The 26,196-nt window shown below is 44.6% G+C and overlaps 1 long non-coding RNA gene across 6 annotated transcripts in view; it reads right to left on the bottom strand.

Annotated features, from left to right (window-relative positions):
* Positions 1-26,196, bottom strand: part of LOC146854853 (uncharacterized) — a 271,373-nt gene that overhangs the window by 166,480 nt on the left and 78,697 nt on the right. The window contains exon 5 of one of the 6 annotated variants that reach the window (XR_014981235.1): positions 2,917-2,950. The exons of 4 other annotated variants lie outside the window; for them this stretch is intronic. This is a non-coding gene — a long non-coding RNA (uncharacterized LOC146854853). Of the gene's footprint in view, positions 1-2,916; positions 2,951-8,045; positions 8,096-26,196 lie in introns of those variants that run through there. One more of the 6 variants, XR_014981236.1, reaches the window with a different exon arrangement.

Below are 26,196 nucleotides of genomic sequence, written 5' to 3'. Positions count from 1 at the left end.
TTTCACACTTCTTTGAATTCTCCCAAAGCAATGCTGAACATCTCTTTACATACGCAAATTACGTATGTTTCGTACTTTGTGGTACTCATCAGAAGAGAGCAGTTCGAGGCATGGGGTGCAGGGCTTGCTGCTTGACGTTCCCATGAGCTGATACCTGATAAAGTGCAAGTGCATTCTGCAGACTCACACAAGCGCCATCTCCTGTTTTTTGCCAGGCAACAGCATGGTAGATCCTTGTTCAGACAGTGGAAAGTTCAATTGTGCCAAAGAGTTCTTATGGGCCAGGCACTGGCAAGATAAGCAGCAGCCCATAGTCTGGCAAAGGCATGGTGATGGCTAGCAGCATCTCAGTCTGTGGTTCTGCCAAGATTAACAGCATCCTTCAGGGTCTGGCAGTGGCACTGCCAAAAATAGCATCCTTCAGGGACTGGCAGTGGCAGGGTGAGGTGTGGAAAATGCTCCAGGCAGTGCAGAATGTAGCAGCATCCATCAGGGTTTGGCAGTGGCAGGTTGAGGTGGGTAACTTTGTTCTGACTGGTTAAGGTGCACAAACTTCTTCTTCTGGGCCAGGCACTGCCAAGATAAGCAGCAGCCCATAGTCTGGCAGTGGCATGGTGAAGGCTAGCAGCATCTCAGAGTCTGGCAGTGGCACTGCCAAGAATAGCAGCATCACAGAGTCTGGCAGTGACAGGTTGAGGTGGGCAAAATTGTTCTGACTGGTAAAGGTGCACAAACTTCTTCTTCTGGGCCAGGGAAAATAGGGGCATAGAGCAAGAATATGAATAAGTTATGCAAGTCGTGTGCGAAAGATGATGTTCACATTTGACTTAATTTGCTTCCCTAATAGCATTTCTTTTTGTTTAGCCACCACATTGCTTGTCGTCTGTAGTTTTTTTTCATACTGTGCATTAATCTAGTGCTGTGACCTTGCTGCTCGCAGGTATCTCAGAGTTCAGATTGTGGGCTGGTGTTTCCCAATGGGACACAATTCAAATATGTGAGGCATTGCGGGGTTTAGATTATTTTGTCTCTCTGCAGAGTGCAAAGACCAATGGTTGCAAGTGCCAATTGTGATTATATATGAAAGTGTGTCATGGTGCTATAAAGCTGCCGAAATATTAACAGAACCAAAGTCTCTTTAGGGAATTGAGAGGCAAGAGAGTGATGTACACGATGTAGGTGGCCCAGATTATTATAGAGACACATTATAGTCTATTACATTAAACACAATAAGTTTTCATACAACAAATATTCAGAAATCGTATTCAAAAGTACCTGCATACAAGACAATAAAGAAAGTTTGTGCAAAAAAATATTTGCCTAAGATCGCACACTTTAAGCAGGAAGCCAAGATTTAGCCAGGCATTCTGGTTTCACTTTGTACCTCTGTATTTTGGGACGGTTTTGTATAGTGTGAACTGGCACAAAAGATATTGAAACACTTTACATGAGCACCAGTTTCATTACACAACGTCAAATTAATGTTTGCAGGCACCAGGAACACTATATCTATGCGCTACTAAGATGACGCCCCATCCATTTCAGAACCACTGCTCCACTTTGAATGGGTAAATATTAGGCAACACCTCGAACATACTGCAGAGATACTAAAGATACAGATTCTAGAGGAGGGGAGAGATGCCCATTATGAGTAAGGCTCCCTGTTTTCCGCTTTTACTGGATTTTTACAGATAAAAACAGACAGAGAACCATTTATTTTCCTGTCTGTATTTATTTTTAAATGTGGATAAAAACGGAAATTTAGTGATTCTAAATGCTGTCAATCATGACTGCCAGGCCAATAGCTGTGCGGATTGACAGGCAAGGGGGTTAACAAATATAGGGTATACACATTTCATCGGAATTTCACAAAACCTAAAATAAATATGGATAAATACAGGTAAAATTTGCAAAAATTACATATGGATAAATACAGACATGACACAAATATAAATACCATAAAACCGGGAGCCCTAATTATAAGGCACTGGACAACTGGTATCTACAGCCATATAAATCATGAGCACACAATTCATTTGCCCACAAATACAACCCTTCTAAAACAAAACAACTGCCATGAAAACAATATTAAGAAACCCACTCCCAAGGAAGATAGGCGTCTAATTTGGGCAGAGACCCCTCTGTTGAAACATCAAACAGAGGCCGGCGGAGCACTGATGTGCAATTGCTTGGCATTGGTGGTAAACACTCTGGCAGCTTCTTTGGATAAGGAAAAATGCCCTTGCTTGAAATTGGTACTTAAGACTGTGGAATACTTTAGACATGGAATGGGTTTCAAAAACAGCCACTATTATCAATAGAGCCTGAATTCATATGTCACCCTTTGCTTGATTATCCAGCCAAATATTACATAACTATAAAGTAATTTAACCACTTCATTATTCTTGTCTTTTATGCTGTTAGGGACGGTGGGAATTCAGATATTATGAACTTTAACAGGATGCATTTTGTAACTGACTGCATGAACCATGCGGTGTGGTACAATCTTGTCATCTATAGAAATGTATGGTTCATCATGCAGTTTGAATGAACACCAAATAGTAATAATAACTTTACAAAACTAAGTTGCACCAAGATGCACACACAGGAGGAAGACTACAGGCAATGGTGGGACCATGTACAATAATGCAAAGGTGACACTGGGATAACTGTGCTCATGTCAAGGACACGTTGGGTCATATTCAGCTTCCGGAAGGTTTGTTAGCAGTGAAGGAGACTGCTTCCTGTTCATGAAAATCTGAACAGCTTCAAGGAACAAATTCCTGGTTCGCTCCATGCCTTCTATTCACATTCGGCTATGTTACTTTTGCTCTTCTCTCCTCTCCTGTAAGGCTGTGCTGCTCTTGGGGTAACTGCACTGCCGAGTGCAGGTCCACTACACTGAGCACCACTGGTCCACTCTCAGGCCACGTCTCTGCTGTTCCACCACCTAGAACAGTAGGTGAGACAGATAACCCAGTAGGTTGAGCGCTTGTGGACAATAATGTGTACTCTGCAAGCCCGCATTCAGGCAGGTCCACATCAACTCTTTAGGTTCATGAAAAGCTTACCCTTGGTTTTTTGATAATAGCACCTCTTAATGATTCAGTTTGTCGTGTGCATTGCGCACTCATACTATCTATATAAAATGTCCTGTCCCAAGAGGCACTTCTACAAAGGAATCTTTTCTACAGCTATTTAGCCAAATTAAAAAGTTTGTTAGGTAGTGGCCCATATGAATACTTTTTTAAGTGTCTTCTGGAACCCCAGGTAAGAAGAAAGAAAACAAGGGCTGTTTTAAAAACTATCATGATAGATAGATACCCATGTCACCAGTATCACTTCCCGAAACAGACCAATGTCTTAGGGCATCTGCTTTACAAGTGTACCCGTTTATCCATTTGTGGTGAAAAAAAAAAATACATAAAACACACGCAACCACCGAGGTGGTTATCAGTGACAGCTACTATTTGGTCTTCTATGGAGTCTGTCACATCTTCCCCTGAAGGATGGGGCTGGCAGGTGGTTGAACAAATGGCATTACATAATAATTTACAGGGCCACAGGCTGCTGGAGGAAGCCAAGAATATAATCTGCCATGCCTTGTTAGTGGAGGAAAGAAAGGAAATACACCTTAGATAAGTGAATATGAGGATTGTATTACGATGATGGATTCTTTCACCATTTATGCTAGTTGCAACACAATGGTAAAATAAAACAATAATAACTACAAAAAATAATACTAACCGGAACAAAAAACATCAACAACATTAATTTAGAATTTACATGACTGCTACGCTCTTAGCGAGCTGTTTACATTTTATCCAGTCTTGTCCAGTTTGGGCGGAACACTTGGCTACTGAGATGCTGCCATTTTGGGGAAAAACACTTTTCTTAAAAATGGACCTGCGCTCTGTCATATTAGTAGGCAGTATAGTTTAATAGTGATTGATCTGGAGAAACACAAACTTACAATTTACAACTTAATACCATGACTGGGGGTTCTCTTTAATAATCATTATTGATTTCTATCCAAATGAACACTTTTTGCAACATTAGGATAATCAAAGGCTTGGGGGGAAATAGTAACAACACCCTGGAAAAAGCAAACACTCATAGGGAATGAAAGATTAAATAAAGCATGTGAAAGGTAAGCAGGAACAACATGGTGAACTTAACGCTTTTACATTTATGCAGAAATCAACGAGTATTTTTGCCTGAATACTACAGGGCCCAGAAAGGACCCATTTCAATGTCCCATGCTTATATGCTCACAAAACGTAAGCAGTATTGTTTAAAAATACCACGGGGCATATTATCAAGGAACGGCGATAATGTTATCGCCGTTACTTGCTAATATGGCCCCACATTCGTGAACACAAAGCCGCCCTACACATTTTGAAATGCAATACCTCCAGGTTTGACGCACTTCGCCAGGGGGGGCGGAACAGCGCTTCACTGGCAAACTCGGTAAAATGACGCTGTTTTTGTGGTTTGAATAAAAAATCTGCCCACTTTAAGAACACTCCGTCTTCCTTTATTTCATTATTGATTTCATATTTTGAAGCTTTTTATTTTCGAGGCTGCTGCAGGATCGGACATTTGAAACGCAAATGCACGGTGTTTCCCCTACCCTACTGAAGCATGGAGCACAATGGCAGGCAGAGAGAGGGGGGTGCAAGGGTTGTGAACCCTGGCAGGTTGCTGGCAGTGCGTACACCCCCCCCCCCCCCGGCAGCCCGGGCTGAAACTGCTTGTTAATGGGGCTTTGTTGGTTTTTCACCCCTCCTAGAGCCCCTGCATCGCCACTCTCTATTGCTGGAAGAATTTATATTACACAATACCAAGCCCGAGGCGGGAGACTAGCCTTGAAATCGGTAGTCTCCCGCCTGAATCGGGAGGGTTGCCAATAATGGAATCTATACAAATAAAGTAGGGGCACGCTGTGCCCTGCCTATCCCGCCCACTTCGACCACTGGCACGCATACATTTAAAATGACACACCTGCCTCACCTTTAAACTTGCTGGGAAGGGCCGCCGGTGCAATCTGCAGAGTTCACAGGAGAGGAGGGGCTGGGGCCGGGAGGGGCTGGGGCCGGGAGGAGCAGCTGACTGCAGGGCAGGCTGAGGCTGCTACAAGTCGAAGTCCCTCGTAGTCGCAGGCTCAGCTCCGAAGTTGAAAAAGAGGAAGTGGGGGGGGGATCCCAAAGATAAAGGGCAAAGGTATGGGGCGGGCCAGTACCCTACCTGACGCGCCCACCACAACACCACTGAGTAAATAATGTGACCCACGATTGGGTCACAGGAACCCCAGGGCAGGTCAGCACACTCTTGGGGGCTGGTCGGGAAGTCGCTGCTGGTATAGCAGGACCCTCATTGGAAGCAGCTTCCCGCCTGCAAAGAGATACGGCCCTGCAGGTGTTACTTGTGGGCAGGGGCCGCAGGGCACAGACACCTAAAGGTCAGAAAGGGGTGTGATGAGGAAGGCAAACATCTGCTGCAGCGTGGGCGGGGCGGCGCCGCACAAAGCTTTGAATCCGCCGCACACTCGGCGGATTCTAGCCCAAATTTCGGCAGCCCGCCCAACACGATTTTTTCTCGCACAATCGGGAAAAATATCGCCCAATTGTGCGAGAAATAGCCCAATCTGGCAACCCTGCGTCCTACTCGGCTGGCCTACTTTACATGTTTCTTCCTCTCACGTGATTATCCAATTTCGTTCACGTGATCGAAGGTGAGAATGTTTGGCCTACACTGTTTATCTTAGTTGCCCGAGTCCGTTTCCTTCCACCATTTTGAAGGGATTAAATTTACTGATGGCGGTCCTTTACGGCACCCATATACCACCATTTTTCATATCCCAATTTGTTTTCAACCAACATCTTAAGGGGATTTAATCTACTGATGCCAGTCATTTAAGGCACCAATATTTCACCAATGTTAATAATAATACCCCATGTAATGTTATCTAGCTTAGGAACGATCTGTCTCTACATACGAAATTTAAATGTAAAATAGAATGGAAATAGAGATTAGGATTGGGCAGGAGAGACCCAAGCGATGCCTATGTAGAAATTCAAGTGTATTTGGTGTATATTACTGTGCGTCTGATCGTTATCAACCCTATCTCTCTCCCCTTATGTCTGTTACTGTTATGATGCATTGTGGATCTTGTATTTTCATACGTTCTATGGGGACTTTTTTCGATTCTCACCAGTTCCACTCATGTCTAAACACAAAAGAATTAGATTTCTCATGTATTGAGTGAATTTCACTGGATTTGATAGTTTAAACCCCTCTCATTACTCCGGATCCTGTATATCCATTTTTGTTCCCTCCGAAGCGGGATCCCGTTATATCTCGCGCTGTGTTCGGAATATCGGGTTTATCGAACACTGTCCAATAGAAATCATCCACTGTGTGTTTCTTTTCCAGATAATGTGTGGTAAATTTTTTCATGGTTTTCTGACCGCGGATGTAGCTTCGATGTTCCACGATTCGAATTTTTAACTTTGTGTTGTCATCCCTATATATAACAGACTACAGGGACATTCAATCAAGTAAATCACATTTTCCGAAATACAGTTTATATGTTTTTTCTGCACCCATGGATATTTTAAACCCATGTCCATACTTTTTGTGTCTTTGGTGAGTTAACAGACATCACAGAAGCCACATGTGGTGTGGCCTGTTACTGGTGGGAGGTCCCACAGTTTCTGAGGTTGCCCTTGTAGCTCGTGACGAGGTCTAGTGTGTACTAATAAATCCCGAATATTCACACTTCTCTTGAAGGAAAATTATGGTTTTTCAAGGTTAAGGCCAATGCAGTTTAACATGCGCCAATTTTTTAGTATAATGTGTTTTATATTATTCGATGCAGTATTGATGGTGGTGATGCAGATTGTGTTTGTCACTCTTAAGTTTTTCTGTTTTTTCCACGAGGGGTTCCCTATACCAGTTGGATGCTCTGTTCTGTGCTTTCTGTATCACCCTATCTGGATAGTCTCTCTTCTGTTGCTATGATTATATTTGCTTTAAGCCCTAGTTCATTAGCCTGGATCTGTATAACCTGCTATCCTTTTCGCTGTGTTGATGATTAGGATTAGTTAATCCCTCGTACTCTTCCAGGCAATGAGTGCCCAGTCCTCTCTAAATGTCACATCTTCCAAGAAGATCAAGGTCTCATTATTCACTAATTGGCCCTGTGGGACCTCATTTGCTCTCAAATATTCTGTGCAAGTAAGATTTTTTTTTTTTTAGTTCCATTAGTGTATCCGAGCCCTCTCCCTGGGTAAGGACTTGATTGATTGAGGTCCATCCCAAAAGCGAGGACCCTGATAGAATCTGTGCCACTGCATCATCTCCATATGATAGGCCCTGTTCTTCCGTCATAGTAATTATTCTGGATATTTAACTGGTAATCCCTAGAGCATGATATTTGTTTATTTGAATGAGCGTTATTTATTTTTCTTATATTTTACATATATCCCCTACGGCTCGCCGGTCGTGCTAGCAATCAATCACACACAAAAAAGGGGGGGGGGAGGAAAAACTCCTACCCCAACCTCCCCTACAAATATCCATATACACAGAGAGGTAGGAGTATTTGATATCCACTGTTAGTTATGGTGGCATGTGCTAGATATGTAAAAACTGCTCTCACCCACAATTTGTGGCATGCTTCATCATAGGGATTTCTAACCAACAACCCTGCGCAGACCAATGTATGGGGTGGAGCAAAAGGGAAGGGGGAGACAATATAAACTTATAGGGATCAAAAAATGAAAAAATATTAGTTCAAAACTTGAAGTTTAAAACTGGCTCAGGAATATCCGCCGCTATTCTTTATTCCTGGATTTCCCGACCAGGATTAAAAATAAATATTACATGGTGGTGTCAGGGATTTTTAGTAGCCCTTCACCCCTCCTAGCTGCATACTTGTCAACATGTTTCAGCTGATTTCATAGCGCAGGTGTTTGCAGCTTTTGCCAGGACCTCTGATCTCCTATATTCCACTTCTTTCCTACCTTGTATCTGTAGGTTCAGGGTGAGCCAACTATAGTCTGGGGCTGCTCAAAACACACTGCGGTAATGCCTGTGGACGAAAAAATAGCCAACATTATCATATAATTCTATTGAAGGGACTGGCTGTCTCTAAAAAGCAACCAGATACCTTGCATAATTTATCTCTAGCATTCTTACAACTCTGTTATTTTTCACAATGATTTCTACCATAGGGGTCTAATATACTTATCCCCCTGGTTGAATCAATACAGGTTTTATTGTTGAACTATATTTAACAGAATTGTTGATAGTAATCCTATATAGTGCACTCTGTTCATTAGTCATCCAAAAAGCGAAAGACACATCCACAAGTCAAACTATCTCCCACGATGGTCTTACGGGCGGAATGGGCTATCCAGAATACTAATTTGTAATGAGAACCTACCGAGCTTCAAAGTAGTGAAGCACGAACCGGTGTGAGAGCAATGGCGGCTCCCTGTACTCACACACTAGTGATATCAGGAGATAATATGCATGTTTACTAACTCTGTGCAATGGCCTGTGATATATCTATATATATATTTTTTTTAACACAGGGCTTGGACATTCATCGTTTCCACCATGTTTCTTCAGGCCACACAATCAAATTTGACACTGATACATGTAAAAGCTTTTGTTGTCTGTGCTTTCGATGGCATCCTTTGAAGTATTCTCCCTTGGGCCACGTGCTCCTCGTTTCCGATGACTCCTTTATAGATAATGCACACAGATAAAATGGGCACCTTTTCAGAACTGAACTTTGTGCCACGCAAACTAAATGTGGTTCGCCAGACACATGGTTTGTAGCTCTGCCTCTTCTCAAATGACACCGTATGCGGGTCTACCTCACTTTCTGTTTGAAAAAAATCCTTTGATACCACTAGGAGAGGTGTTAGGAACATCAAAAGGAGCAAATGCAATCCTCAGAATGGCAGCAGATAAGGGTCAGGCAGTGCTATTGGTCCTGCTTGACCTGTCTGCTGCCTTCGACACCATATCTCATCAGGTCCTCATCACCAGACTCGAGGAGATGGGTGTAAGAGGTAAAGCGCTTGGTTGGCTGACTGATTTTCTGACCAACAGGACACAAACTGTCAATCTAGGTCCCTTTAGCTCGTCCACCACCAGGATCAGCAAGGGGGTTCCTCAGGGCTCTTGTTTGAGCCCTACATTGTTCAATGTCTATGTAGCCCCCTTGGCAGGATACCTCAGACTGCTTGGGTTTGACCCCATATCCTATGCCGATGACACGCAACTTTTGATGTCTTTCGACAAAGCAAATCCGCTTACCCGGGACTTGTTTTCCGAGGGCATGAAAGGAGTTGCGCAGTGGATGAGGGAAAATTATTTACAGTTAAATTCAGACAAATCAGAAATCATGTTGTTTGGAGAGGCAAAACTGAGATGGTCCCCTAGTTGGTGGCCTGAGGAATTGGGCTCTGCCCCGTCCCCCAAAGATGTTGTAAAAGATCTGGGTGTACGCCTGGACAATGATCTTACTTTAGAAGAACATGTTAACAGTACCGCCAACACCTGCTTTCATACCCTCCGCATGTTGCGTAAGGTCTGTCCCTTCCTTCCCTTATCTACCCGTAAATCTTTGGTTCAGTCACTGATTATCAGTAGATTGGACTACTGCAATGCCCTGTTAATCGCAGCAAAAGAAAAATCTCTATGCAAACTGCAGGTGGTCCAGAACACCGCTGCCCGATTAGTAAATAACGCACTTCCCAGGACCCCCTCTGCTCCTTTACTCCACGACCTCCATTGGCTCCCCATAAAAAAGAGGGTCAGATTCAAAATCTGTTGCATGGTTTTTAAATCCTTGCACAACTTGGGTCCTGGCTACTTTGCTCGGAAACTGGTCAGGTACATTCCGACTAGATTACTGAGATCCAGCCAACTTGCATACCTGCAAATCCCTCGCATAAAACTAGCCCGGATGGGTGGTAAAGCGTTCTCCTATCTGGCACCCCGTTACTGGAATCTCCTCCCATTACATCTTCGCCAATGTACCAATTTGGGGGTCTTCCGGAAATTACTGAAAACGCATCTTTTCTAATCAGTTTCCCTCAGTGGCCAATCAGCAGTCTAAAGCGCAGAGATACCCCGTATGGGGTGATTCGGGCGCTATACAAAACCCATAAATAAATAAATAAATAAATCCTCTAAGAGCAACCTTGACGTCTTCAGAGAACAAGCACCGCTCAACATCGAAAGGGGTGAAGACGCTGGCTCTTCAGGCATAACACCCCATCAGCCATCACCTAGCTCAAAGGCAGTTGTCTCCTCCGAGACCTAAGAGGAGGAGGTTCCTTTGTCCTCGATGCCCAATGGTGCATGAGCAAAGACCTTTGCAAGCACTGTGTCCCCGCATCGATGCTCACACTAAGCCTCCAAAGAGGCCTGACGTAGAGACAGAGTACCACCCCTGTTGGGGTCGGACATCAAGTCCTGCATTCAAGACTTCCTAGACTTCAAGGCATCTGCTGCCTCAGGCTCCAGATGGCAATGACCAAAGGCCTCAGAGTGACAAGGCCCCAGTCCATGGGCACTGCCCCTCCACAGCTGCTGAGCTGGAAGATTCATAGGCCTTCAGTCCCTTTCGGCGCTGAAACCACTGTCCACGCCGAAACTGCCATTTGAACCAACGGCACTGTGGAAGACTCAGAGCAATCCATCCTACAAAGGTTTCAAGAGTAACTGGATGCAATGTTAAAAAGATTTGGCATCCATCTCCAGATGGGAACAATTGCAATAAAGTTCCTCTGCTGAAACCCTCAGACTCTGCCGTGGAAGAGAAAACTAACATTTGAGGAGGAACTTGCTCTGGAGCCAGCTCCAAAGCTAAAAAAAACACTGGGAAAGGGCACCAACCTTCTCCCTTACACTCCACCTCCTTCACCACACCACCTACTCCATCACCAAGTCCTCTATCACCACCTGCTTCCCACTGCCTACAAAGTCGCTAGATGGATCATCATATTTCTGGTACAGGCCTAGCAGCCGTTTTGGCCCTGCTGATGCTTAGGAGGTGCCAGTTCACCCTGAGCCCACAGATGATGACCCGTGGGATAATTATCGTATCGATCTACAGGAGATCCAGATTTGGATCACTAGCCTGTGGCGGCATGTCTACCGGTCAACACCACAGCTTACTGCAAGGTGATCCAACAGGCGGCCCGCTTTCATAAGGTGGATATGCATAAGAAAATGAATTCCTAGTGGAGATGTTATCCAAATCAGAAAGATTGGTTCAGTTCTTGCCCAAGCTAAAGGGCATGTTATCATCTCATAACACCTTTAAAGAGCCAGGAAAGGCGAGGGTGGTAACACCATGGGTTTGGGAAAAAATACTAGTTTTCTTCAACTGAGCCAGTCTGCATCAAGAGGACACGTACAACCAGGATCTCTAGTTGCACAAACCACACAAGTGGAGTTGTGCTCAGGTCACATGCGACATATCTATGTCCGGCTTCAAGGAGAGCAAAAAGCTCAATGCTGTAAGGAAGAGGGTCGTGGTGATGGGGGCCTCCACCCACTGGAGGATAGCCAGCTCTGTAGGACTTCTTTCCTGCTATGACAGGGTACAGAAACTGGAGGTCCAACAGTATCTCCTCAACCTCCTTTAGATGGGGAACATCTATTTGGACTGCAGGTTATCGAGATACTGGAAAAGCTGAAGGAGGACACTTAACGGCCAAATCTATGGAATCCCTCGAGGCACGGTCCAACAGTAGCTTCTTTCTGGGACAGCAGACTAGAGGAGGCTCCCAGGCTACTTTTCCAGATTCCCCCTTCTCTCATACTAGAGGCAGCAATACTGTTTCCAGAAGAGGGTACATAGGGGTGTCTACAGGAGAAACGCCAATAATGGCAGGGGTATAGGTGGCTTTGATAAAGGAACCTCCACCTCCAAGCGCTGGCTCACGCTCGCTCACCCTGCCTCCCGTCTAATCACACAACATATCAACTAATGGGACAGTGCATCATTTACTTCTTTGGTGGGAAGAAATCACATGAGACCAGTGAGTGTTAGCAGTGGTTCAGCACGGCTACTACCTAGAACTTACCACAACACCTCCCCACATCCCACCGTGCAACCACACCCTTAGCAAGAACATCTCAAATTCCTGCAGGAAGAGGTAAAAAAGCTCCTTGAAAAAGGGGCCATAGTACCATTGCCCCCTCACCATCAAGGCAAGGGAATTTACTCTTTCCTTCCTCATACCAAACAAGGACAGCTCCTACAGGCCCATCTTGGACCTAGAGTCTCTCAATCGATACATCCTTTATGAACAATTTTATTTGAAAAATCTCCCTTAGGACATCTCTCTGGTCCAGCAAGGCGACTACATAATGGCGTTAGACCTCAAATATGCTTACTTTCATATCGCCATTGATCCTGCCCACTGGCACTACCTCTGCTTTGTGGTAACTGGCCACCATTATCAATTCAAAGTACCCTCCTTCAGTGGCATGTCTGCTCCAACGGTCTTTACAAAATGACTAGCAGTGGTAGCCGCCCACTTAAGGAGAAGCGGCATCCATGCATTTCTCTTCCTCAGTCACAGGCTGATCAAAAACGAGCTTCAATGTCTTTAGCTCCCTCTCAAGATACCATTTCTCTGCAAAACAGCCTTGGCTTTACAACAAATACCACCTGCACCCTATCTAGATTCAACCCTTTCTAGGAGAAGTTCTCAACGCGGTCACAAGCAAAGTTTATCTCAGTCCTGAAAGGGCATTCCAGCATTTCTTATGGGTTTTTTCAGCTTGCACTCTAAACTTTTATGCGCCTCTTATTTATGATGGTCTCTTGTATCACCATAGTATCCGATGCTCGGCTCCATGTGCGTCTGCTGTAGGAATGTGTTTCAGCACACTGGTCACACGCAGAGAGTCAGTGGGTAGATCTAGTAATGGTGAAGGCCAGCGCCCATCGCTCTCTGCAGTGATGGAACAGCAACAATCTGTAGCATGGCGGGCCTTTCCTAGACCCCATTCAGAAGTCACCAATGACTCGTCTCTCGTCAGCTGTTGAGGTGCATCTCAACCACATGCTCATATAGTGGAGTATCTTCCAGAGTGGACAATGACTTATCAGACCTGCTCAGCCGGACGCATTAACAAGTCCACGAATGGGAACTCCACCACCAAGTCCTGCTGTAATACTTCCAACGTTGGGGCACTCCAGTCCATGGGCAATGCACTATGGATTAATTGGTCACCCCTCCTTCCACGTATGATGTGGAATATTCACCCAAAAACTCAGGCCTTGAATCTGGTAGCCACTTGTGGTGTAGACAGCCCTGATACTCAACTTTCCTTGAGATGTCATTCAGCTCCCATGAGCAGCTCCCCAACACGCAAGACCTTCTTACCAGAAACTAAGCTTGGATCTGACACCCAGGCTCCAGCTAACTCAATCTTGCGAGCTGGCACCTGAGGTCCTAGAATTAATGTACCTGTGTCTTCCACAGGAGTGCACGGACATATTGCGTGAGTCCCGCAGGCCTACCACAGAGATTTGGCTATTATTGCATTTCCAAACACCTTGATTCTCTTAATTCCACGGTCCAAGACGTTTTTGTTACTTGCTCCATCTACAGAAATCAGGCCTTGTGTACACTCCCTTAGAGCTCCATTTACCAGCCACAGCCATTTACCTGTAAAACGGAAGACTTCTCACTTTTTTGCTTCTGTGTAGAGCCTCAAAATGATGATGCCTCCCAGAGTTACTTACCCCCTGCTTTGATGTGCAATCTCAATGTGTTCCTTACAAGGCTCATGGGTCCCACCTTCGAAACCTTACACTCTTGCCCTCTCCAATTGCTTTCTTGGAAGGCAGCTTTCTCCAAGGCCATAACATTCTTCAGACACATCAGTGAGTTGCTAGGCCCTGACATGGCAGGAACCCTTTTTTAAAATTCATTGGGACAGTCTTGTACTCAAAACTAACCTAACGCTCAAACTATCCTAACGGTCCTCCCTAAGGTGGTTTCCTACTTTTATTTTAACCAAAAAAAACAGCTCCTTAACCGGATTCAGTAGCAGAAAGTGCCCTCCACACACTACATGTCAAACGCGTTCTTATGTGCTATTTTGAAAGCACCAAGTCCCTGTGCAAAGCTGACCAGCTGTTCATTGCCTTTGCGAAACCACATACGGGCCAACATATTTCTAAGACTGGTACAGAAAGATGGATAGTCTAATGCATCCAACCTTGCTTTCACAAAGCCAAAAGAGACTCCTTGTTAACCTCAGGGCATATTCCACATGCAAACAAATGTAGCCTTTCTTGGTAATATCCCTATAGCTGAGGTATGTAATGCAACACTTGGTCAAGCCTACACACTTTTACCAAGCTGCTGTGTATGTCTCTTAGGCAGACAGGAGGCAATTATTGGGCAGACAGACTTAAAGACCATATTATGGTCATCTACATCTACCAAACGCAAGCCACCTCTAGTACAGGGTAGTGCTTTACAGTCTGTGCAGAGCGTTTGTATATACAGCAACATATGCTACAAACAGAAAATGTTACTTGCCCTGTAAGCATCTGTTTGTAGAATGTAGTAGAATGTAGTGCTGTAGATTCACATGTATCCACCCTCCTTTCTATGTGGCTCTATATGAAGAGCTCTTCTTTTACTAATTAATTCCCATTTCACAACTCACAAGTGCAACATATTGCTTTCACGTACCACTTCACAGTACTCTCGCCTGCTGTGCAAAAAACACTAACATGGAGGGGTGCCCATGCGCATTGCCAACTGAATGCATAGTCCCAGTGTATCCCATGACTAAAAAGACTTTTTTCAAAGAAAACCCACTTGTAGATTTCTGTGGCCAACACTAGATGGTGGGAGTATGCAGAGCATGTGAATCTACAGCACTCCTCATTATAAACAGATGCTTAAAGGGTAACTAACATTTTTCTTTCACTGAGTCAAATGACCTTAGAACTCACTCCAGTTCCTAAAACGAGTATGATATCACATCATATGATTTATGTTGTGACTAAAATCTGATATCAACCTTTAGGTGTTCCTTTTTGTGACCCTCAAAACCAGCATTCACTACAATTTGTTTCAGCATGACAAAATACGCTTTATCAAAAAAAAAAAATCTAATGAATATGCTTATTGTAAACTTCCACCCAAGTAGCCCCATGAAAAATACACAATGCCTCAATCCCATTGAGTGACCATGTACTGGTGTCTATACTGAGTTTGTTGGGGGAAGGGGATATACCGTGTCACACTTAGGCACTCCTCAACACCATCCTCTCTGTTTTCTGACAGGCTTTCTGTGTCTTGATACCCTGGGCTCAGACATGTGAAGATTAGTGTGGCTAAATATTTTGCTTGAGGACCGTACGTTTCTGAGAGGAGTTGTAGGCAATTCATTGGTCTTTAAAAAAAAAGCATTGGCATAGCCAATAGGTCTCGATTTTGGGGCCTTATTCGTGTTTAGCTAGAGCTATTTGCTTTGCAAATGTCTTTTAGCTATGTAGCTGGAATACTCTCACCCTGCATAGCTCAATTTGGTCAGTAAATACCAGCGTCACAAACAACCATATAGCCAATGAATGACACTATTTACCCAGCATCTTTTAATTGTTTAAAGCGCAATAAAAACGCTGAATGCTGTGTAAAATAAAATACTTAACTTCCATTGTTAAATATATTACGTTGGGGCATGAATTTAGCAGCATGGCATGGCCCATAGGGAGTTGTTTTCAAACCAAATTTAACATGGCTGCACTTTGCTTGGAAAGGATCTGTCAGGTCTGCAAAATCCATTGTTCTATTGGAATTGTAGATAAGTTATGCCTGCTGTGTGGTGAGTGGTACTGGAACGACTGCATTTGCACCAAATGTTATTTACTCTGTTGCAATGTAATGGGCCATGACAAAAATGGCGTCCCTTAATTGCTGTTTTTTCCTACACGAAGACGCTGCTTTGTAGACCGAGGTGTTTATTTTTGAGAGTCACGTACCCCAAAATAAACAGTGGGGAACAGAACGAGAACACAATTATAGGTTTTCGTCTGCCGCTTATTGGTTACTCCATCCTTGCCAGTCAGGGGGGCCCTGTGTTCAATATGTGGTGAGCTCCGGTCCGGCAGCGAGATTGGATTTCTCAAGAATGCTGCTGTGATTAAGAGGAATGTAGCTCGCGGGAGCCGCGGGGAAGACCCTGGAGGCGGAAGAATTGAAACTGGTGTCAACTGTCTATATTCGTTTTCCTACCCTCCTCCTGAATACCATATAATCCAGCTGACATGTTCACATCTATTTTGCAGAACTTTGCTCTTTACATAATGTGTCCCGTTTGGTTTAAGCGGGTTATTACAGAAAGTACAGTTTGTGTCAATAGAGGATGTCATGTGCCTCTGAACAGCTCTAGCGCCCAATTGTGGAAGGGGTGGGGGAGTGCGGCAGAGAGCAGGGACGCGCAGCGTTTACCTAGCGGGAGCGAACGCGATAATTGCTAACAGATGACGCCGCTCGCTCCCGCAAGGGAAACTCCAAACGTGCACGCGTTGCAATTGAAAGCAATGCAAAGCGTGCACGTTTTTGGGCAAAAAAGAGAATCGATTCCAAGAGGTCCCCTCCTATGCAGCATATGCGCTGCGTAGGCGAGACCTAAAAACTGGCTTTGTAGAAACAAAGTCTCTTGATTAACTCTGAAACAAAGTAATCTGTGAATCTTCTAGAGACAATTCATACTTTTTGGCGTTCATCAGCTAATCTATAATCACTGTTGGATAAGGTGTGTCATATCAAACATATGGTCGAGGGTGACTGCAAGAGTATGCCCAGACTTGAGCCACATGCTCACTGTGCCACTGGACCAGGTTACACCCGACCGATGAGAACCAATTGAAAAATTTGGTTTCGAGTTGCTTTTGTTCCTATTCATGAGGGGGCCTGGCCTGGCAGTTGAGGCAAGACTGTTCCTATTGGAACAGGGTCAAGACTGATTTGCATATGACTGGGTACAAACTGAGGTGACACGGTGGGCAAAAGAAAAATGGGTTAGAATGCTACTGGGGCATTTAATCTTGCTTCCACATGCTCCACCTGCTTCGAAAGACATTCAGATGGATCCCCACAGAATCCAGAAAGGCGGTCACCCACCCGTGCCCTCATCACCAGCAGACTCGACTACGGTAACGCTCTCTACGCCGACGTCCCTCAGAAACTCATCAGGAAACTACAGAACGTTCGAAACACCGCAGCCAAACTGGTCCTCAATATCCCCGGCCACAACCACATCACCGAACACCTTCAAGAAATCCACTGGCTTCCAGTCAACAAAAGAATCACTTTCAAACTGCTCACACATGTCTACATAGCTATCCACGGCTCCGCGCCTACATATTTGAACCACCACCGCCTCTCATTCCAAGTATCCACCAGACATCTTTACTCCACCCAACTGGCCCTGGCCACTGTCCCACTGGTCCACAAGACCAACATCTCAGAAAGATCCTTCTCCCACCTCGCTGCCAAGACCTAGAACTCGCTGCCAAGACCTGGAACACCCTGCTTCTCCAGCCTAGGCAATCCCTGTCGCTGACTCTATTTAGGAAGGATCTCAAGACCTGGCTCTTCACTTGAACCCCTGTGCCCAAATGGATCAGCAGTCCCCCACCCCACACCTTGAGACCCTCACAGGTGAGCAGTCACTCTATATAAACCCCTGATTGGTTGATTTGCCTGGGCTATTGCTATTGGTTAGACAAACAGCACACATCAATTAATCCAGGATTTATAAAGCGCCACAAAGCACAGGTGAGGGTTTCAATGAGCTGACTTGTAGGCAGGGGGGAGGTTAAGTAATCTGCCCAGAATCACAGGATGTTTACTTCCATGCTGAGACTCGAACCTGGTTCCTACTGGCTCCGAAGTCAGCAGCTCAAGCAGTTACTCACATCCCACCATCACATTTTGTGTGTTCCAGGGTGACTCAGGTCAGCTTGTTCCGATAAGGTTTCTGGGAGTCTTACAGATGTTTGATGGTGGTGAAGTATGTTGTTGGGTACCTTAAGTGTTACATACTACCAGTTCTCACCTGAAAAATGTTTGTGCTCCCCTATAACTAGGGTCTTGTTTGTACCTCCATGATGTGTGAGCAGCGTGTGCGCCAATGTCCTCTTTCACATGTGTTGTGAAGAATGCAAATCTACGAATTCATGTCTGAAACAACATGGTTTGTTTATGGAATCTTTGGTGTCACAAGTGGAGCAGCAGTGTCTGTGGCATCGAAGAGCTTATTGAGGGTTTTGAAGGGGAAGTGCAACATCTTTGGATAAAGATCTTGGATGGGGTTAGGACGTTCCTGACCCAGCAAATTCCGGCTTGTTCTGTGCCTCACTTGTGTTGTTGTGCTGTGTTGAGTCCCTTCTGTATTGGACATGTAGGATGTTTCCTGGTGAAGAACCTGTCCCTGACTGCTCCGATGGGCCAGGCTGAGCTAACGTGTGCTCTTGCTGGGATGTTCCTATTTCTTTACCTACAGGCGGATGAGTAACTGAATTAAAGTTCTATAACTTTGGACTGTCTCCCTTCCTTGATTGCTTGTGCTGTGCAGACTTTGAATTTAACAATGGACTTCTTGGGCCAGGGTTTTGGCCTGGATTTACTTTATTTTGAACCCAATATCATGAAATGGCTATATTGAAGCGGCAAGTCTGATTCCCTCTGGTAATATTTATTTCACACGCTTTTACGATCGCCCCAGATGTTGATGAACTTGTTTGGTAATTCATTAGTATCACATACAGTTTAGAAAAGTCTCTCTGGCTACTCTGAACTTTCCTATGGTAATAATAAGCCAGATGTCTTAAGGTTGTAGGGGTGAAAAGGGACGGGGTCCATTTGCAGGCCCCTAGACCGGAAAAGTTCTGACTTCCTACTGTGGCTCCATTAGAGTGGACAAAGAAGGACTTTGGTAGATGACTTGAAACTCTGCTGTTTTGTAACATGAAGGTTCTTCTCAGGTATCTCGGGCTGAGCCTAGGGTTCCAGGCTCAGATGTTGATTAACCTTTAGATGAAGAAGAGAGAGGTTATGCACCAAATCATACTGGACGTTGGGGAGGAGGGGTGCTTTAAGTAGTTCAAGCTTGGATGACCAGCCAATTTTTTATACCGAACCGGCAAAAGTCTGTCCTTTTTTCTCCGACCATTTCATTTTTAGGTCGAGCCTGTGCAGTGCATGCGCTGCTCTACGAGGCATGCTGTATTCAGGTATGGACTTGAAGCTCCGCCCACTCTCTGCCCATATTTGTCATTGGCTTGTGTCACTGTCCACTTAAAAACTGCGGCTTTTCATTGGTCAATAGGCTTAGTAGTCCCTCCTTAGTACCACCTTGTCTCAGTTTGTAACCTCCCATGAGGACAACCCCTGTTTAGTCTGTTGTTACTCGGTAGGCTTTAATTACAGGCTCCGAGCACTATTTTATCAAACAGCTTTATCCTTCTTGCTGTTGCATGCATGACGCGCACTCTCCTCACGCTTTTTAATAAATATTTATAGCACGGGCAATAAACGCATTTGCAATACAATGGCTCTTGCATTTGTGAGAGTTTAAGCTATTGGCATTGTAAATGACAATGCCTTATATTTATCTGTTTATATTTATCTGTTTTAAAAACAACATATAAACGGCATTGTCGTTTACAATGTCAATAGCTCAAACTCTCGTCAATGCAAGACCTATTGCATTGCAAATGCTTGTTTGAGGTTGTAAGTAGCCAAAGAGGATGTGGCACCAGAAGCTACCGAACCAAAATCTGTTCTGCTTTGTCGCCCAACTAAGACTATGCCTCTCAGGCACTGCAGTGGCACAACTTCTCACATGGGTTGTGGCCAGTGCCTCTTGGCTCAATCTGTTGATTTTTAGGTCTCGCCTAGCTATTGCGTTTACGCAATTGCTATGCGAGACTCTAGTAAGGGGCATTTCAAAGTGCTCCCAAAAGTGGATTGTATGGCGAGCACGCGCACAATCACGTGCATCGTGCCGCCATGCAATCTGTTTGGGGAAGTGCTTCAGCCCACTAGCGCCCTCGGCATCATACTTCAAAGGGTTCGCTCCCCAGCCTGGTATGCGCTAACCCGCCCCCGCCAAGCACGTGCGCGCGCGCTTTCACTTTCGCGCGGCGGGCGCTCGCTCGCGTCCGGACCAATTTGTCTTGTATTTAATTCTAGCATCTCCGCAGAGGTCTCCGTGGCGCCTTTCAGCAAAGCACATTTCATTTCTGCGTGCGTCTGCCGCCGAGGTTCAGATCTGATTGCATTGTAATTAATAAACATATTGTTCCCAGGCATTAAAAAACACATTCAAATGCTTTACAGAGGTTTGAACACTGCACGTACTTTCCGGTCGATAATAAGACGCTGTGTAGAGGAGAACACGGTCAATGTTTGTGTCCATACATTTTTCTGAGCATGTTCGATAATTAGTCGAAACGTCTTTCTGATAATATCTGATAATTAGCCTCAGTGGTTAATAGCAGCTGTTCCGGGTGATAGGTATTTCCAAGACCACTTGAAAGCTTTTGGCGCAAAGGCAAAACAGGAACAAAAAAAAATACCTTCCCGGATGAAAATATCAGTCTTTTGTAAAACGTGGGGTAGATTTTCCTCTTCCATGACTCCGTTGTCTCTCTGGTGCTTCGTTCGGATTGGGGTTGGCTACACAAACCCTCTGTCAACATATCTGCTTACGCTCACAAATCATACCTGTGCGCCCGTCAGACGGGAAGCAAGCTGTGGACAGTGCCAGGAAATTGTGCCGATGCGCCCAACTGTAGAAACCGCCCAGGCAAGGAGCGAGGCAGACTTGCTGTTCGCCTCCCGTGGCATGCAGGGCGCTGCCAGTGAAGCTTCCGGGACGCGTATATTTATTTTTACCAATATGTGACTGGCCGCCATTTGCTGCTGGAGACCGGCTGATGTAGAATCTCGTAAAGATACCTAAACGTGGTTGTTTTCTTGTGGCAGGGTGGTAGTGTAAGTGCTTTGAGGCTCACCTCTGGTAGAGGCTTTGGGCTTTTGCTCTGAGCCCGCATGCCACATCAAGTAAGGAAGCAAGCAGTGCTTCCCTGCTTCTTCTGAACCCCGCTGTGCAGCCCGTCAGCGGGGCTGCAGGCCCCTCCTCAGGAAGTGATGCATCAAGAGAGACTGAAGGATCTGGCGGTAATTGGTGACATCTGGGCATCATTTCCTGACAGCACATGGCACCATTGAGAAATATAGACCCGCTCTGTAGTTGGCTGTGGGTCCCCGAAATTGTGTTTTGCATCTGGCTGTCAAGGGGAACGCAATAGGACGAGGTAGTGCAGCAACAGCACCGGCTTATTAGGGAAATACATTAAATGGGGTTCGGTGATCTATTGGGTGCCAGAGCTAGGACATTCCTTCACACACCTGATGGTAAATTAGCTGTCACGCTACTTTGCCCATATTTACTCTCTGAAAAATCTATTTTTGGTTCGTGTTCCCATTAGAATAACAGTGCACAGAAGCAGTGAGACCTGAATCCGAAAATGTAAAGAAAATTGTACTCCTCTGTTGATGTTTAGAACAACCCCGTAAGTTTCCTGCTCATTTTTACGTATTAAATCTACCAATTTTAATTGAAATTAAAGGGGACACTGTCTATACCACAGAGGGTATATATGAAGGGGATTGGTTCTGTCTTCTCATGTTCCTCCAACTTTCTGCCAGCGCACCACATCCCAAACAAAGGGCCATGCATCACAGCTCCACACACAATCATACACTGATGGGCCTCATCCTATAAACCTGTGTGAAGCGCAACATGTTAAATAATAACCAGGCACACAGTTTTTTTAAAACTTAAAGAAAGGAAGTCATTAGGGCGTCCTGTCTGCTTAATTTTAGGAACGACCTAAACTTTTAAAGACATCTTGCAGCAAACCTGTGAAGATACAATGTGTAAAAATACGACAAATTCTCCTCAAAATTATTTTATTTTAAATTTCACTTACATACAGAACTGTCTCACCTTAGTACATAAGATGTCAGTGCATTAAGTATTTTTATAAAGTGATAGTTTTCAAACATGCATTTAGAGACATTCTTGCCCCCCCACTGACAACAATGCCAATAGTGAGACGTCAGTTGTTATGTGCACCCTTTGCATACATTCCAGCAGACCAGATTCAGGTAGGAGAATCGCAATATTTGAAGCCCACAATGGCTTTACTTTGGGGTCTCCTGCTAAAATCTCCTACTCTTCAATGTATGTCAATGGGGAAAATCAGCCCCTCATTCCCCCCGGATTTGTTTTTCAAAATCGCCATCTTACTACATTCAACATGTTGCCATGTATGCCTTTGGGTGGCCTGGGTTGCTCTTGTACATGAGCCACATTATGGTTTATGAAATTAAACACAGGAGGAGGTTTTGTACAGTGCAGTCATTTATTTTGAGGTTTATATGTGATAATGAAGAACAAGCATTGGCATAGCCAATAGGTCTCGCCTTTGGAACCTTATACGTATTTAGTTATGCAGTACAATATCCTTGGTGCAACAACATCAACTGTTGCATGGCTAAAAACGTATAAGGTCCCAAATGCGAGACCTATTGGCTATGCCAATGCTTGTTCCGATTTGTGCTGCTTTTGCTTCATGTCGTTCCCAGGTTTGCAATTGAGGTTTGGTTATGCCTTTTGAGCTGCTTCCTATGGATTCTGCTGGTGGCTGAGGTCTTCCGTGCTGTGGTCTTTTTTAGTGTTCTCTTTCTGACAGTATGCCCTTTTTCAGAGTTAGGTTTGCATCGTAAGAGCATCAGTACTTTTTCTGATGGTCTGTGGAAATATAAGACTCTCATTTTGGGGCGTTCTGTTGAGTCTTGTGGTCTTGGCCCCAGGAGGCCTCTTTGTCCCTTTTGGTAGCCTTGTGACAGCGCTCTGGTTTAATAGACCAACGGTTTTCCACTTCTACCTCATTTAGGCACGTTATTGTGTCCGTTGTGATGCTTAACTATGATTTGACTGGCTCTTGAACTCCAGCTATTGATGGTTTAATTTATGTGGTCTTTACACATGCTCCACTGTTTAATGTTTGACTTAAGGTTAGTTTGCTTTGGGTTGCTCCCTTGATCTGCTTTTTGGAGGCCTGGTCTTATTTATTCTACCTCTAAGTTTACCTCCAGGTTTGCTGATGGACTGGCCAGGTGCCATTGTTTGCATTCAGCTGTGTTCCCCTCGGACTCTGGTTGTCACTTCCATTTTCTGTGTTCAGATAGATCACCTGTATTGGGAGTTGTTCGTAGCTTCCACTATTGTCCTTTCTTCCTTCCTCTTTTTAGGATGTTTTGGTACGGTGTCCTATATGTATGTGGTGGAACTTCTTTAGCGACTAGCTCAAAGGCAGCGGAGTGCTGTATAGCCAGGGTCAAAAAACTAGATACTGTGACATCGGGGTGGGAGTTGGGCTCTCAGAGCGCACAAATTTCACAACATAATTTTTCTTAATTCAACTTACAAAAATATTATTTTCTGAAGTATTAACACGCTGTTCCTAGTATGTAGAAATAATTATGCAATAGAGTAAATTTCCTTTCTGATGTTGCGTCCTTCCTTACATTATTAAGATAAAGCAAGGGTAAAATGGCGTTTCTCGCTTGGTTCTGCAGAGAGGCCCTTGTGCTCTGAGCCCAGCACAGGCAGGTGCTTTTGTTCAGTATGCTTCCAGGTGGATTTCTTGGGCAAACAACAGGTAGTGAGATTTAGAGGGAGGAGATGTGATCCAGCAGGCAGAGCTGACACCTTTCAAACCTGGGGACCTAGGTTCAGAATTTCACCCTCCGTGTTTGATCAAACATTGTGCGATTCTGGGCAAATGACTTAATCTTCCTATGCCTTAAATTGTGTGTAAAATGTATTTTTTAAATCCCCACTTGATGTAAATGATCAAGTCGTCGCCTAACCCCTCACATAATATACAGCAATTAGTCACTTCATAGCTATGTTTGTGCTAAATAAACACCAATACATACATACATACATACATTAAAGGACTGGACCTGCTGGCACAATGAAGAGAGAGTATTGCTTTACAGAACAAAACAATGCTATGTAGAATATTGGAATGGCCAGCAATGTCAAAGGGAGTACTTGGAGTGATATATGATTGCTTTGTATGTAGTTTTTCCACGTTATCCTGAGGTAAAGACTGCTGTTTAGGTCTGGCCTAGATGCGAGCATTAGAAGCTTCACCAACCTCAAATACCCGAATAAAAATCCCAACATTAAAAAAACATATGTGCATATATACATAGGTGGGCTCTGGATTGCTCCCTTAATCCATTGGTCAAGTCAACTGTCATTCAAATTTTGCTTCCACCAACCGTAGCATAGGTTTCTGGTAAAGCCCTCTTCATCCACTGGTCTGTTGATCTGTCATTCACATTTTGCTTTCATTTACTACGGCATACAGTATGAGGCAAGGCTGATCCACCGATAATTTACCACAGTATTTTCTATGCATTCTTTGTCCTTTTTAGGTCTCGCCTAGTGCAGCGCGCATGCGCTGATCTTGGAGAGGGCCTCTTGTAATCACTGCAGACATTCAGAAAGCTTTCTTAAAGCTTGTGTGTCTTCTTGTCAAATTCTATTGGCCTTTGCGTGTGGCTTTCAAAGATTGAAAGCCCGCAATTGGCCAAAGGCGGGTGCATGTCCCGCCTTCTCTCTAAACGTTAACTTTCCTGGCCTAGGGAGCGAGCAGCAGCGCAGCTGGGTGCCAGATGCATTCCTGACATTCATTAGTCTAATTAGCACGGTTGCTTTAACTTGCGCGGCCGGCCGCCCTTGTCTCCATGTCCTTTAATGCTCCCGCCAGGAGTTTAATGAGTCTGCCCTTCCCTCTCTCGCTCATCCCATAACATGAGCAAATATGTTCGCTCCGTTTGCTAAGCCATATAAACTGCGCAGCCCCAGGACGGTTCTATGAGACGAAATGGAGTGTCTGCAAGGCTGAGGATGGTTCTAGAAAATAATACTGAAACATTTAGCACAAAAGGATGCATATTACCCTATTTGTGTAGCCGCCTGTGTGTGACTCTCGTGACTATTTTAGGGAAGCGTCATCTTTTTTCAGCAGATAGTCATGAGGTGTTTTTTCAGCAACAGCCTCTGATGGCAAATCTTAACTTTTGAATCTCTTGCGATGAACGTTGATTGAGTTGGCACTGCAACAAATTGAGACTTGGCTGTTGGGAATATGAAGAGAAGCTCACAGAAGATCTGCCAGCGATAATTGTTCTATAAACAAACGGGCCCTGGTCGAGTTTTTTGTTGTTGCTCTTTTCGATTAAAGGAGGAGCGGCTGGTTGCACGCATTAGAATTTGGCATGGCTGCATTGGGGCAAACAAGATCACGAGATCGTGTGAGCATTCAACACTGCCTTGCCACACAGTTTAGGCCTCTTTTCCCTGGTCTAGAGTCGGCCTCCCAAAAAGACTTTCCATTTTAAAACCCTTCTCGGTTGTTTGCTTTGTCGACGTTTAATTGTACCCCTTCTTTGATCAAGGGTCCCAAGACAGCAGGATTTGCCACACAAAAGTCCGACTGATGCCGTGAAGACAACTAATCGACTTTATAAGCGTTACAGGCTGCAGATTCTTTTACCTTTTCAAGAACCCTACACTTTTTATTTTGTTTCCTTTTCCGGTTTCCTTTTCAGTTTCTTATTTAGAGGTTAGCTTCTTAATCCCTCTGTACAGGGAAGATACCATTGGCACATGCTGAACAGCGCCTGCGCAAATGACATCTGCAAATGTTTTCCTGTGTCACTGCGAGACCGCCACTTGGCAACTGTGAAAGAGTGAAAACTTTGTTTATATTCTGTTGCTAAATTTCGATATCTTCGGCTTGCCCGCTTGTCTAGAAAAAAGTCCTATAAGTGGGTCTGATGAATGCGTACTTGCCTTCCTCTTCAATATGAACGCAATAGTTTGCAAATCAGTTTGCAGTTCATATTATAGACATTAGAGCATAGTAATTTAGCTTAAACCTTGAAGGCTGCTGGAATGCTTTTGGGGCCGGGTCCATGATAGTTGCTGGGAAGGCCCCTGGCACAGGAAGGGCTGTCATGGCCAGCTCAG

This window comes from Triturus cristatus, chromosome 4_1 (genome assembly GCF_964204655.1).
Source record: "Triturus cristatus chromosome 4_1, aTriCri1.1, whole genome shotgun sequence".
Classification (NCBI taxonomy): domain Eukaryota; kingdom Metazoa; phylum Chordata; class Amphibia; order Caudata; family Salamandridae; genus Triturus; species Triturus cristatus.
This window is presented reverse-complemented; position numbering and strand designations above follow the sequence as displayed.